This window comes from Arvicola amphibius, chromosome 9, assembly GCF_903992535.2.
Source record: "Arvicola amphibius chromosome 9, mArvAmp1.2, whole genome shotgun sequence".
Lineage (NCBI taxonomy): Eukaryota > Metazoa > Chordata > Mammalia > Rodentia > Cricetidae > Arvicola > Arvicola amphibius.
The window spans coordinates 94937136-94951731 of NC_052055.2; positions in this window are offsets into that span (position 1 = coordinate 94937136).

Below are 14596 nucleotides of genomic sequence, written 5' to 3' on the forward strand. Positions count from 1 at the left end.
GTAACAGAGACACGCAAGAACCCTGTTCTCACGGAGCATTCTTTTCAGGACAGGGGAGGGAATGTGTCAATAAATTAAAAGGCAACCCATCAATAGTGATGAGCCGTATTCAAAGAGTTAAGCTGGACAGTGCTGCACACCTAAACCCTGCAAGACTTCTCAGAGGACGCTGCATCCTAGCATCTCACCGTGGAGACGGAACTGAAGGCCATACAACATGTGTTCAAGCAGAGCCAGGCAGCTGAAGGCACGCCATGGCAGCCCCCAAGCTTGCCTCTTCTTGCTGTCCCCTCTAAGGTGGCAATAGCTCCCAGTGGTCCAGATTTGGGGAAAGCAAAGAGGGATGCAGGCAGGGAGGGAGACTTTAAGCACCTGTGGCCTTTGATGGTCTTGCTAAGCCGTGATGGCGCACTTATAGCCCCTGTTCAATCTTTGGCTTTCTGCAGTTCACAAACATTTAGTCAACTACAGTTTGAGAATATTAAGAGGAGAACTCTAGAAATTATTAAAGTATTTTAAATTGCTTTGACGTTCTAAGCAGTGTGATGAAGTCTCATTTGATTCTGCTTCCTCCTGCCTTTGTTGTGTGTGTTAACTTTTCTATAACTGTGACAAAAATGCCTGAAATAAAATATTAATGAAATAAAAAAACTGAAATATCAGCTTACAATGAGGAAAAGTGCATCTTGGTTCAAGGTTTCAGAGATTTAGAGTCTGGTCATTTTGTCCCTGCTGCCTTAGGACTTTGATGGGACAACAAACACATCATGTTAAAAAACACCTGACAGAGGGGGCCTGCTTACCCTGTAGCAGAGAAATAGGGGCTCCCCAATATCCTCTTTGAGGGCCCATCCAGTAATCTAACTTCTTTCTAATAGGCCACTATATTTTCTACCACTTGCCACACACACCCCAGCACAGGCTGGAGTCCAAGGTTTCAACCCAGGGGCCTTTGGGCGCTGGGATTAAAGGTGTGTACTACCAAAAGCTGCAAAAGTTACAACCACAGTGACAGGAGTTTAAGATGAAAACAGCATTAGGTTATGGGACTTCATTCACAGGAAGGGGAAGGTTGTCTTTGAACACAATCCCTGTGATAAGGGAAAATGTGTATTTTGAGATTTAGTAGTTCATAGAAGCACTGATGAGCACTGATCCTTTGAGCATTGTATTTTTTAATCACTTTTATTTTATGTACATTGGTGTTTTTATAAAGATTTACTTATTTACTATGTATATAGTGTTCTGTCTTCATGTATGCCTGTAGGCCAGAAGAGGACACCAGATCTCATCACAGATGGTTGTGAGCCACCACGTGGTTGCTGGGAATTGAACTCTGGTCCTCTGGAAGAGTAGCCAGTGCTCTTAACTGCTGAGCCATCTCTCCAGCCCATGCATTGTATTTTGAGTCAGGCTGTCATTTATAGCAACCATTGCCCACACAGGCATAAACACCCAGAAGAACTGCCATGTCTCTGTTTTGTTCTTATATCATTCTAAAGTTATACTTTTTATGCATTATGCAAAATTATGCTTATATCAAAAATATTTTACTGATGTGATATACTGTAGTGATATTTTGTTTATGCTTTAACAAATAAAGCTTGCCTGAAGATCAGAGAAGCAGTGTGGCCAGCCACCAGAGAGACCTTTTACCTCTACCAATACTCAGACTGCAGGGGCGATCCTGTCTTCAGACTGCATCCTGAGACTGCAATTCTCTGCACCATACCTCGGACTGCATGGCTCCTGTCTCCTCCCGCCTTACATTCCTCCAGCCATATCACTCCTGTCTCCACCTCCCTGGTCTGGGATTAAAGGTGTGGGATCCCAAGTGCTAGAATCACCTTTGTGTGAGCTCTGTTTCTCTTTAGGACAGATTCAATCTTGTGTATCACAGGGTGGCCTTGAACTAACAGAAATCCCTCTGCCTCTGCCTCCTAAATCCTGGGTTTAAAGGTGTGTGACACCACTCCCTGGACTCTAGTGGCTCAGTTCTGTACTCTGATATTCAGGCAAGCTTTATTTCTTAAAACATAAACAAAATATCATTACAATAAACCTTTGTCGGCCGGGCGGTGGTGGCGCACGCCTTTAATCCCAGCACTTGGGAGGCAGAGGCAGGCGGATCTCTGAGTTCGAGACCAGCCTGGTCTACAAGAGCTAGTTCCAGGACAGGCTCTAGAAACTACAGGGAAACCCTGTCTCGAAAAACCAAAAAAATAAAAAAATAAAAATAAACCTTTGTAAAATCCCAGTATTGATTAGCAGTAAAATATTTTAAGAATTTTTCCAGAAACTTATTTTTTGACATTTATACAAATGTCATTTGTAGACACATGCAAATTTATAGTTTTATTTGTATATAATATTTATTGGCAAAAATTCTCTTTTTTAAAAAAATATAGCCTCTCTCACTATGTAGCCCTGGCTGGCCTGGAGCTCAAATGTAGACCAGGCTAGCTTCACAGAGATCTACCTACTTCTGCCTTCTGAGTGCTAGAGTTGACTAGACAATTCCTTATAGACATGCATAGATCAGCTTGGTCTATGAACAAGCCTGCAGCTTCACTTCCCAGATGATGCTACCTCAGTTAAAGCTAACTGAATGAAACAGGCAAAAAATACCTTGGCCTGAGTACTGACATTTTGGCTTCAGACTCCATTTTACCTTTGGGGTAAAATAAAGTTCAGGTTCCCAAGCCCTGGGGGAGCTGAGAACTTTCCAGTGACTGACCAACCTCCTCCCCAAACCATAGAAATGGTCATTTTGCATCTTTAGTTCTCTAGAAACATGGTTGTTCCTAACAACAGAAGGGACAAATGAATCTGATTGGTTGGACTGATAAACTTGCATTGTTTGTTGGTTGACAATGATGGAACCCACAAGGAAAGTCCCTAATCTTTGATTCCTGATTGGTGAGCATTGTAACTGTAACTTGGCAACAAATGTTTATGGCTTTTATGCTTATAAACCCTGCTTCTGCCCCTGCTTGGGGCTGTCAGGAGAAACAAGGCTCGTGCCTGAGTCCTTGTCCTGCCCTGATCCATTAGTGACCCGCTTAAGTAGTAAATTATTAAAATATTCGGCACCCATTAAGTGTCGTCTCTCTCCTTTCTCCTGGCACATAACGGGCTAGGTGTAACACTAACCAGGGCAGCGGACAAGAACACATCCCTGCCATCCAGAGGTCGGAGGCAGCCAGACAACTGTCACATCTTGCCAGCCCGCGTACCCCACAGGTCCCGTTTTAACCAAAGCTGTTATTCTTCAGCCTTGTGGTCCAACAGCTCCCCTGCTTCCCTGCTTCCTCCTTGCTTTGTTATGTAACACTGAGGTGGGGCTAAAACTGCTTCCGACACTCCTGTGCTGGTGACCTTCAATAAATACCTTGCTTGGCAGGGTGGGGGGCAGCGGGTGGTGGTGGTGGTGGTGGTGGTGGTGTACGCCTTTAATAACAGCACTCTAGGGCAAAGGCAGGCGGCTGAGTTCAAGGTCAGCCTACTCTTGCTTAGAGACACTTGGTGTGTCTCTGACTGTCTTTTTTTCTTTGAACCTCCTCTCCTAATCTGCTAATATCTGTGGGTGGGAGGCTGATGACAAATTCCTATCACACATTTAGAGTAATTTATTTCTACTTTTTTCATTAATTTGTGTTGTTTTTGATTCTCAAGACAGGGTCTCTCAACATAGCTCTGGCTGTCCCGGAACTCCCTTTGTAGTCCAGGCTGGCCTCGAACTCACAGAAATCCACCTGCCTCTGCCTCCCGAGTGTTGGGATTAAAGGCGTGCGCCACCACTGCCCAGTTTAAATTTTTCTTTCTTTCTTTCTTTCTTTCTTTCTTTCTTTCTTTTTTTTTTTTTTTTTTGAGACAAAGTTTCTCTGTAGCTTTGGGACCTGTCCTGGAACTAGCTCTTGTAGACCAGGCTGGTCTCAAACTCATAGAGATCTGCTGCTTCTGCCTCCCGAGTGCTGGGATTAAAGGTGTGCACCACCACCACTTGTAAATTTCTTTTTTTTAAAAGATGTATTTATTTGGGGGGCTGGAGAGATGGCTCAGAGGTTAAGAGCATTGCCTGCTCTTCCAAAGGTCCCGAGTTCAATTCTTAGCAACCATATGGTGGCTCACAACCATCTCTAATGGGGTCTGGTGCCCTCTTCTGTCCTGCAGGCATACACACAGACAGAATATTGTACACATAATAAATAAATAAATAAATAAATAAATAAATAAATGTGTTTATTTGTACGATATGTGGGTGGGCAGTTACCGGCATGTATGTCTGTGTACCCCGTGCATTCAGTATCTGAAGAGGCCACAAGAGGGCATCAGATTCCCTGGAACTGGAGTTAACATAACCTGGGTCCTCTTGAAGAGCAGCCAATTTTCTTAACTGTTGAGCCATCTCTCTGGCCCTCAGTAAGTTTTTTGTTTTGTTTTATTTTAAATCTAAAATATAGCACATGTTCATTTAGAAGCCAGACGAAGGTGGAAAGAACGCAAGCATCCACTTAAAAGTGTTCACTCCTTGTAACTTGAAGTGCTTATGTATGTGTGCATATTGTTGACTGGGACCATTTCCACCTGGCTGAGAGCAAAAGGTTTGTCTGTCTAGGACTAAGAAGGATTGCAATCCAGGAGGGGAACCTAACTAGATACTTTAGATTCACTTGATTTTTTTTTTTGTGGGGGGGGGTCAGGGTCTCATGAAGCTTACGATAGACTCAAGGTAGCTAGGTAACCCAGAATGCTTCTGAATTATTGATTCTCCTGTTTCTACCTCCCTAGTGCCACGATGCTTAGTTTGTGTTGCATTGGACATTGAACCAAGGGCTTCATGAATGCTAAACAAACTGCCAGCTCTTCTTATGGTTTGGCTTTCCTAGCTTCATCACCAATGTCAGAGGTCAGGTAGGTCCAGGTGCTCCATTCCCCTTGCTGTGGTAACAGCTCAAAGGTGGAGTCATTACAGTAATGACTGTGTACGTTGCTTCTCAGGACCTTGTTGGCTAGGTTGTTTTTTCATCTCAACTTGCTCAATCCATCCTTCACTTGGACCTTCACAGGTGCCCAGTCTGTGATCTTTCAAGGTCAGAGAGTAGAGAGATCCATTCCCAGAGCACACCGAATGCTGCTGGTTTCTGAACACGTGACCTAGGAAAATACCACGGAGTTTGTGCTCACAAACACCCCAGACTGTCTCATGTTTCCCCATGTCTCAAACCACCCTGCTTTTGTATCCTACATATCCTTGTATTCCTGAAAATATGAGTCTGGGAAGGCAGAGTTAAGGTTCCTGGCCTCACCTCCTAAGGACTGGCATGTCTTAAAATGGGCTTTTCTTCTGTAAAATTTGAAGTTTCAGTGATGAGCAGGCTGGGAGTGGGGGGGGGGGGGTGCAAAACAGGCCTTGTTTGGTGACAGACTTAGACTGGGGCAATCTTGGAAAGGTATTGATCGTGTGGGTCTGTAGAACAGAGGCTCTGGAAATTCATCAGAGTCTTAGCAAACGTGCCCTGAACACTTCAACAAATGATGCTGGGAAAACTGGAAGTCTCCAGGCCAGAATGAGACTAGGTCCCTAACTCTAACCCTGTGCGAAGAAAGATTCAAAATCCATCAAAGACCAGGGGCACCACTTCTATAAACACAGGCGATTTTCGGAACGGCTTTCAACAGCTGGAGAAACAAACACTGATAACGGGGTCTGAGGGAATGGAAGGTTCTTCGCATCAAAAGAAGCAATAGCAGAGTGAGGCCTACAGAGGACCGTTCTTTGTTAGCTATTCATCCAGCGGGGGATTGCGTGAAAAAAGGAAATAAAATGGAAAGGACTCTTAGGACGGTGGAGGAGAAAAGTTTATTGCAGATATGTGGGAAAGCATAGCCAGAGGCAGGGACACAGGGAGAGTCCAGAATGGACACGACCAGACTGAGCTGGAGGGGAGAGGGGAAAGGAGAGGGGAGAGAGCACAATGAAGGGTCAAGCCCAAGCCCTGGGCTGAAGAATTCGAGGTGGAGGGTGGGGCATGCCAGCTGGGAGGACTAGGAACAAGTAGGGACTGAGGGATGCTGGGAGAACCTGATGGACAGGTCTGTCTTGATATGTTAAACAGGCACCTCAGCCATGTGTTCCAGGTTTGAGGCTTAACAGGGATTAATAACCAACCAGAGCATACAAAGAATGAAAAATTAAACTTCCCAAGAACAAATACCTCAATCAATCAAATCAGGAGAAAATAAACTGGATGATTTTGAAAAGAACACAAATGTAGGGTCAACACATGAAATACAAGAAAATGTTCACTATCTATTCTGAGGCAAATCTAAGATACAGTCTTAGAACAAAATACAGTCACAACCAATGTGTTTACCAACACTTTACTGAGTGTGGGGCTCAGTGGTAGAGCATGTTCAGGGCCCCGGATACAATCCCCAGTACTTCAAAATCAAATCAAAACCAAACACGTCGGGGTGGATACCATGGAGGCCGCTTCAGGTAAAGTGGAGCAGTCCCTGCGATAGGTTTCGGGTGCTATCTGGCTTTAATTTAGCCTTCAGTTGCTGGCGGCACACTGAGCTTAGCAAGCCTTTGTAAGCGGCTGGAAGGGAAGCGATGTTAGACCAGACACAGATGAGGATGACAATAGCTGTTAAGGTCAAAAGACAGCCAGAGAGAATACAGGCAGTCTGTGACAGTCCCATAACCCTCGGGGTCTGATCAACCTGTAGACGGAACACCAACGTAGCTCTTCCACGGAACTGCAGTTCACACTGGAGAAGACAGCAGCTGAGTGGGGCTGGAGTCCTGAGGGGAAAGTCCCCATATCAACGCACCTCCAAAGTGTTCTTTCTAGTGGCTACAACGAAAACTTTCCTTGGGAAAAGAAGCCGAGCATGGCCAGAAGCATTCCTATCTGCTTTCTTTCTCTCTTCTATTATGATCTCTAACTGAGCATGCACCATTACGTACATCTTAGCACAGGAGAGACGACTCAGTGGTTAAGAGCATTGGCTACTCTTACTGAGGATCCGAGTTCGATTCCCAGCACCCGTGTAGCAGTTTATATTTGCCAACATCTGTAATGGGATCCAGGCTGTCTTCTGGCCTCTACAAGCACTGGCACACACATGGTACACAGGCATGCCTTTAGACAAAACGAGAGAGAGAGAGAGAGAGAGAGAGAGAGAGAGAGAGAGAGAGAGAGAGAGAGAGAGAGAGAGAGAGAGAGAGAGAGAGAATGTTCTCTGTGGTTTTGCTCAATGGTAGAGCTGTATTTATAGTTTTGAACTGCACAGGGTGGAGGTTGCTAATTACCTAATTCACCTATTATAGGAATTATAATTGTGGCAAAAGTTAAGCCATTGGTAAGTAAAGGGATGGGTGTGGGCAGTCTCTGGGTGATTTGGGGAAGAGCCCTGCAATTTAGAGTTCAGCAGGGGTTAGGAAACAATGTTTCAGGAAACTGTGGCTTGACCCAGTTCAGGAGTTCAGCAGGGATGTGTCAGCCCTGACTAACCGCCTCCAGACTGGATTTGAGTGCCCCACACTCATCACTGCTTCATTTAGACTGAACAACAAACACATTCACATATTCAGACACATACTATTCTACATATTTTTTATTTATAGTTAACATTATGCTTTGATAATGCTGCCAGATTATTTTAATGTCTATTTTGAAATAATTCCAAATTTACTGGAAGTTAGGGGATAATGTGTAAAATACACTTTAACTAGTTTCCCTCCATGGTAACACCGTCTAGAACAGCAGCACTCAGTCACGACTCAGAAACTGGCAGTCACAGTGTGGGTGTGTAATTGAGAACTTATCACATGTAGACACAGCTACAGTTCTGTCGTTACAATGTTTCCTTATGAGAAGCCTTCAGGGTTGCTCAGACCTTTCTCTCTGTCTCCCCCATCCCCAACTCATGGGAACTACTACTCTGTTTTCTACCTCTGACCTTTAAAGAGATACTGTTTCAGTGTGACATAGGAGACTTTCAAAATGGCTGCAAGTGCTAAGCACTCACAGAAAGCAAAAAGGGACAGGACTAGGGACAGCACTTGGTAGAGTGCTTGCCTAAGCATATAAAAAGCCCTGGGTTCATGGGTGGTGGTGACGCACACCTTTAATCTCAGTGCTCAGGAGCCAGAGGCAGATGGATCTCTGTGAGTTCGAGGTCAGCCTGGTCTATAGAGTGACTTTCAGGAGAGCCATAGTGGTTACACAGAGAAACCCTGTCTCGGGGCATGGGTGGCGGGGGATGTGAGCCTGGGTTCAATCCTCAGTGTTGGGACCATTTGGAGTCCTGGCCTCCAGCTGCTCTTCCCTGCTAGTGATCTTTACTTTCCTTCTGATTTGAGTTACTGAAAGCTGTGCCAAAGTTGTTTACCAGCTCTGCTTCACGAGCGCGTGTTGCCTTGGCCTTGAGGATCAGAGGATGAGGTTTTCACCTGTTGGCCCACCTGACTGTTGGGTATATAATCCTCCATGGTGCTATTGAATAAGGGGCTTCTTACCAGTGACTAGAGGTCCGTGTCTCTGTCTCTCTGTGTGTTTCAATTTCCAGCCCCTTGCCCAAAGCTCTTGACCTGTATGGTAGTACATCGAGCGTTGACAGGCGTTGTGCGCTGCACCTCAGCACTGCCTAAACTTGTAATCCCATTATTTAGGAGATAGAGGTAGAAGGATAGGAGAAAGTTCAAGGTAAATCTTGGCTACACAGTGAGTTCAAAGCCAGCATGGACTCCATGAGACCTTCTCACAAAACATCAGCCAAAACAAGTGTATTAGCTGCATTTTAAGCTGAGTGGCTGTGGGGGAACACCAGAAATGTGGGAGACACTGGGGGCTTGTAAGATCCAGAGACCTGCCGGGCAGTGGTGGTGCATGCCTTTAATCCCAGCATTCGGGAGACAGAGGCAGGTGAATCTCTGTGAGTCCCAGGCCAGGCTGGTCTACAACAGCTAGTTTCAGGATAGCCTCCAAAGCTACAGAGAAACCCTGTCTCGGAAAAAAAAAAAAAACAAAACAACAAAGATCCAGAGACCTGGGATTACAGCATAGAGAAAAAACACATTGGGCCTTTGCATGCCTTTAATCCAATAGAGGCAGGGGCAGATGGATCTCTGAGTCAAAGCCAGCCAGGACTACAGAGCAAATTCCAGGATAGTCAGGGCTACACAGAGAAACCCTATCTCTAAAAAGAAAAAACATGAGAAGAGAGAGAGAGAGAGAGAGAGAGAGAGAGAGAGAGAGAGAGCGAGCGAAAGAGCCCAACAAGACATTCCCTGTCCACAGCTAGCAGTGTGGTGTCTTCCCTCTAAGGATGAGTGAATCCCAGCGAACTCTAGCAGAGTGGTGAGGGCAAACACTGCTCCTGGCAGGTTTCCCCATCCTCACTGGCTTGTGCTCCAAAGAGTGCAGTAACCTGAGGTCTATACTGTCACTCTTCTTTGGAGAGGCAGCATCCTCTCTGAGCCACTCTCAGGGTGGTACAGAGAGAAGCCACTCTGAGAAAGGAACTGTTGCTTACACATCCCACTGCACTGGCTCAGAAGGTAGCTGCCTTCAAAACCCAACTGGTCCAGCAAAGTTAAACTCACTGACTTAAACTCACTGTGTGCCCTGCACAGTAGGAGATAGTTGTTGCAGTCCACAGGGGGACGTGGAGTGTGCCACCCTGGAGAACTGGGAACTTGGCCTCTGAGACCAGGGTGGAGACAAGTCGAATGTGCCCCACACTATGCCAGGACTGACGGGCACTGCCCATACACTTCCCACACACCATCCTCCATGCATGCGGCTGGCAGGGCGAGGGAAGAGCATTTGGTCCCTCTTCTGTCTCCAGCAGTGCCCCTCTGATGTCACACTACCCCCAGAGTGCACAGCCAAAGGATGTCTTGAGAGCTGCAGGGATGCTGAGGTCTGTGTTCCCCCGTGAAAGCAGCACATAGGGACACTACACTTCCTGCTGCCAGTCACCAGCATAGTGTAGCATAGTGGTAGCCCTGACGGCTACCACTACTCCTTGTTTTAGCTTTCAAGACTAGGTATGAGTGCCACCCACAAGGGGGTGCTGTTGCTCCTGATACCGCTTCTTATTCCCACGAGGTATCATGGGAATAAACTCATACCAATGGCCCCTTGGGAATCTCTTATCGCTGAGTAGGGGCAGTTTCTATTGTAGGAACAGTCTCTCAGGATTCTCCTGACATACTTTCCTGTTTATACCATAGCTGCTTGAACAGCCAGCTAGACCATCCTGACTGTTGCATGGGTCCCGTAGGCAGTGGACTTTCCTGACTGTTGCATGGGTCCCATAGGCAGTGGGCTTTCCCAAATCCAATGTGCTCCTAATCACAGAGCTGAAGGTGTTGCACTGCAGCACCCAGGTGGAAGTAAAGCTGACACCCCAAGGCACATCTCCAGAAGAATGCCACCCCCCCCATAAAATGGTAGAAATCTCAATTCACCAGATATACAAATCTCAAAGTACAAGCACAATAAATATGTTCACACACACACTCAAGGAGACACAACAATTTCAATTCCTCTCTTGTAAGATAAAAGAAAACGCACATACACAAAACAGACTGTTCAAGTGCTCAATAAAGATTCTAAAGAATTGTTGGGCATGGTGGTTTATGCCTTTAACCTCAGCACTCAGAAGTCAGAGGCAGGTGGATCTCTTTGAGTTTGAGGCCAGCTTGGTCTACAGAGTGAGTTTCAAGAGAGCCAGGGTCGATACACAGAGAAATCCTGTCTCAAAAAAAAAATTCAAAAGAATTATTACAAAAAATTCCAATGAGGGTTGGTAGAGGGCTCACCTGGTAGAGGAGCTTGCAGCCAAAAGCCAACACCCTGAGTTCAGTCCCTGCATCCCACATAGTAGAAGGAGCAAAATGACTCCTCCAAGATGGCCTCGGTTCCCTGAATCATGCATGACCTCCCTCCACACCAAATAAACAAACACACAAACTTTAACAGGCCACTGGAATAGAGATAAGGAGTTAAAAGAAATTAGAAAGATGATTCAGGAAATGAATGAGAAATCAACAAAAAAGCAGGGACTTTGAAAATGAATCAAACAAAAACCATGAAAATGGGCATCATCGATCAAATAAAAAAAAAATCCAGCCTTGTCGGGCAGTGGTGGCACACACCTTTAATCCCACCCAGCACTTGGGAGGCAGAGGCAGGAGGATCTCAGTGAGTTCGAGGCCAGCCTGGTGTACAAAGTGAGTTCCAGGAAAGCCAGGACTGCTAATCAGAGAAACCCTGTCTCAAAAAAAGATCTGTCACTCAAATTGGTTTAGCAAAACACTGATTGGCCAGTAGCTGGACAGGAAGTATAGGTGGGGTGACCAATCTAAGGAAATGGGAAGGAGAAGGGCAGAGTCTGGAGTTGCCAAACAGATGCAGAGGGAGTAGGAGATGAATTGCCATGTGGCAAAGCTAGGAATATAGTTTAATTTAAATGTAAGAGTTAGCTAGTAACAAGCCTGAGCTATTGGCTGTGCATTTATAAGAAATATTAAGCTTCTGCATGATTATTTGGGATCAGGTAGTAGGGACAAGAAACGTCTGACTACAGGCAGGAGAGATGACTTACAGGATAAGAGCACTGGCTGCTTTTCCAGGGGACCACAGCTCAATTCTCAGTACCTACACTGAGGCATGCAACTGTCTGTAATTCTAGTTCTAGGGGGTTTGACGCCCTCTTCTAATCTCCATTGGCACTGCATGTATATGGTACTCAAACATGCAGGCAGACAAAACACCTGTATACATAATAAATAAAATAAGAAGAACAAGAAAATGCCAGTTGAAATCAGAAAGAAGTTGGGGTTTGTGACTCGGTTGACAGCCACTTTGTCCCCAAAACACTTTTCCATATGAAGTTGAGTACTGTTCTTTCAAGGTCTGTGAAGAATATTTCTGGGATTTTGATGGGCATTGCATTGAATCTGTAGATTGCTTTTTGGTAAGACTGCCATTTTTACTATGTCAATTCTACCTATCCAAGAGCATGGGAGATCTTTCCATTTTCTGGTGTCTTCTTCCTTCAAAAAATTAAAGTTCTTGCCATACAGGTCTTCCACTTGTTTGGTTAGAGTTACTCTAAGATATTTTGTGCTATTTGTGGCTAGTGTAAAGGGTGATGTTTCTCTGATTTCTTTCTCAGCCCATTTGTCTTCTGTGTGAAGGAGGGCTACTGATTTCTTTTTGAGTTAATCTTGTATTTCAGTATAAACATTACTGAAAGTGTTTATGAGTTGTAGAAGTTCCTTGCACTATATAAAACCTTACAGAGCCAGGCGGTGGTGGCGCACGCCTTTAATCCCAGCACTCGGGAGGCAGAGGCAGGCGGATCTCTGTGAGTTCGAGACCAGCCTGGTCTACAAGAGCTAGCTCCAGGACAGGCTCTAAAGCTGCAGAGAAACCCTGTCTAGAAAAAAAAAAAAAAAACCTTACAGAGACATCATACCTAGAGGCCAAGCTTAGAGGCTGGTGTGAAGGACAACTTGTTTTTCTCATTGTAATTTCTCCCTTACACTGGCAATTTCTTTCTGGACAGATGCCATAGCCTCCAGTTTAATGTCTTATGTCCTGAACAAGGACCATGCAACTGATGTCACATCCTGTTTATGATCCTGTCTAACACATGCTGAATTTGGGGGCTATAATATATACTTTAGTCTATAAGTCATAAGACAACATGGGGCATCCCCATTTATTCAGGAAGCATCTGGCTCCATACTGCATAGAAGAAGATGGCTATTATGGGATTCTCCTCTCAGATACAGACACTACATTGGAGCAGCTTTAGTTGGATCTTTTCACCTACAGTAGGCTGAAATGTTGGGCTTGAAAATGAAATAGCTGGGGGGCTGGAGAGATGGCTCAGAGGTTAAGAGCACTGACTGCTCTTCCAGAGGTCCTGAGTTCAATTCCTAGCAACCACATGGTGGCTCACAGCCATCTATAATGAGATCTGGTGCCCTCTTCTGGCATGCAAGCATACATGGAAGGAATGTTGTATACATAATAAATAAATCTTTAAAAAAAGAAAAGAAAATGAAGTAGCCCGGGAAATGTAGTTGCTACTGCAGCGGCAGAGCATGCCTGTCCATACCACAGGGGAAAAGGGCCACACTGGATTGCCTGGGGTTTGCCCCACCTTCAGACGGCTCAGCTCAGTTGTAGGTCTGATCACCCACAGTAGAAATAACACATGCTCCTCTCAGATGCATCTTTGGTTCTTTTATGTCCCCGTTTATGCTTCATACTTTTTCTATCTATTCACCCCAGGTAGGACACCAAAAACCAGACCTCAGGTTTAGGTGGATGAGTCAAAGGAGTTCAGTTGGGGTGGATACTTAAGGGAGCATGGGGAAGGGTAACCCATAGGAGCATATATACCAGGCTTTTTTCTTTTGGGCCACCAACCAGCTCCCAAATCATGACATGGAGAGTCATTATTAGCTTCTGCTCACTTCTGGATAGCTTTTTTTTTTCCAACTCAAATTAACCTGTTTATCTTCATCTACTTCTTGCCTTGGGACTTTTTACCTTTCTTTCTATATATGTCCTACCTCTGTGTGTGCTGGCCCCAGGTGTCTTTTTCTCTTTCTCCCTCGTTCTCTTCTCTCTTCTTCGTTCCCCCTTGTCAGGTCTAGATTTCTCCTCCTATTTATTTTTTCTGCCTGCCAGCCTTGTCTATCCCTCCTCTGCCTAACTATCGGCTGTTCAGCTCTTTATTAGACCAATCAGGTGCCTTAGACAGGCAAGGTAAAGCAAATGTAACACATCCTTACATCATTAAACAAATGCCACATAAACAAATGTAACACACCTTCACACAGTTAAAGTAATACCGCACAGCATAAACAAACGTAACACATCTTTACATAGTTAACTATTCTACAGCAAGCACAGACAACTGATAGGCAACCACAATGCATAATTCTAACAAGCATTAACTAGGGTACACCCTGGGGAAGGGACAGTGCTTTGTGCATCTGTCTAAGGCTCTCCTTCTCAAGCCGCATGAGCCCACTCTCCCTTCCACAAGGGAATGCTAGTGGATCCAGGCTTGTGGGGGGTTTCATGTGGGTGTTATCGCAGCTGCCCTGACAGCAACAACCATACAGTGCCCAGAGCACAGCCTTCACTACCTGGAAGCCACAGAAAAAACTTAGAGAAGACACAATTAAGGCCAAATGATGAAGCAGAGATTGGAACGGTGTAGCTATGAGCAAAGGGATATCAAGGACTTTGGGTAAATGCCAGAAGCTAGAACAAGACAAGGAAGGATTCTTCTCTTGATGCCTCAGAGGTGAATGGCTGAGCTGACATTCAGATTCAAGATTTTCAGCCTCAGGAAGGGAGATAAAAGTTGGTTTCTACTGTGAAAACATACCCAGTTTGTGGTTATGCTATAGAAGCCCTGGAAACAAATACAGAATGGAAACACGAAAGAAATTCTTGGCACCACATTAATCTTGATAGAAAAGCAGCTTTATTTGAGGGTAACATGCTATGTTCAAATATTTTAAAACATCTTGAAACACCCCTACAGT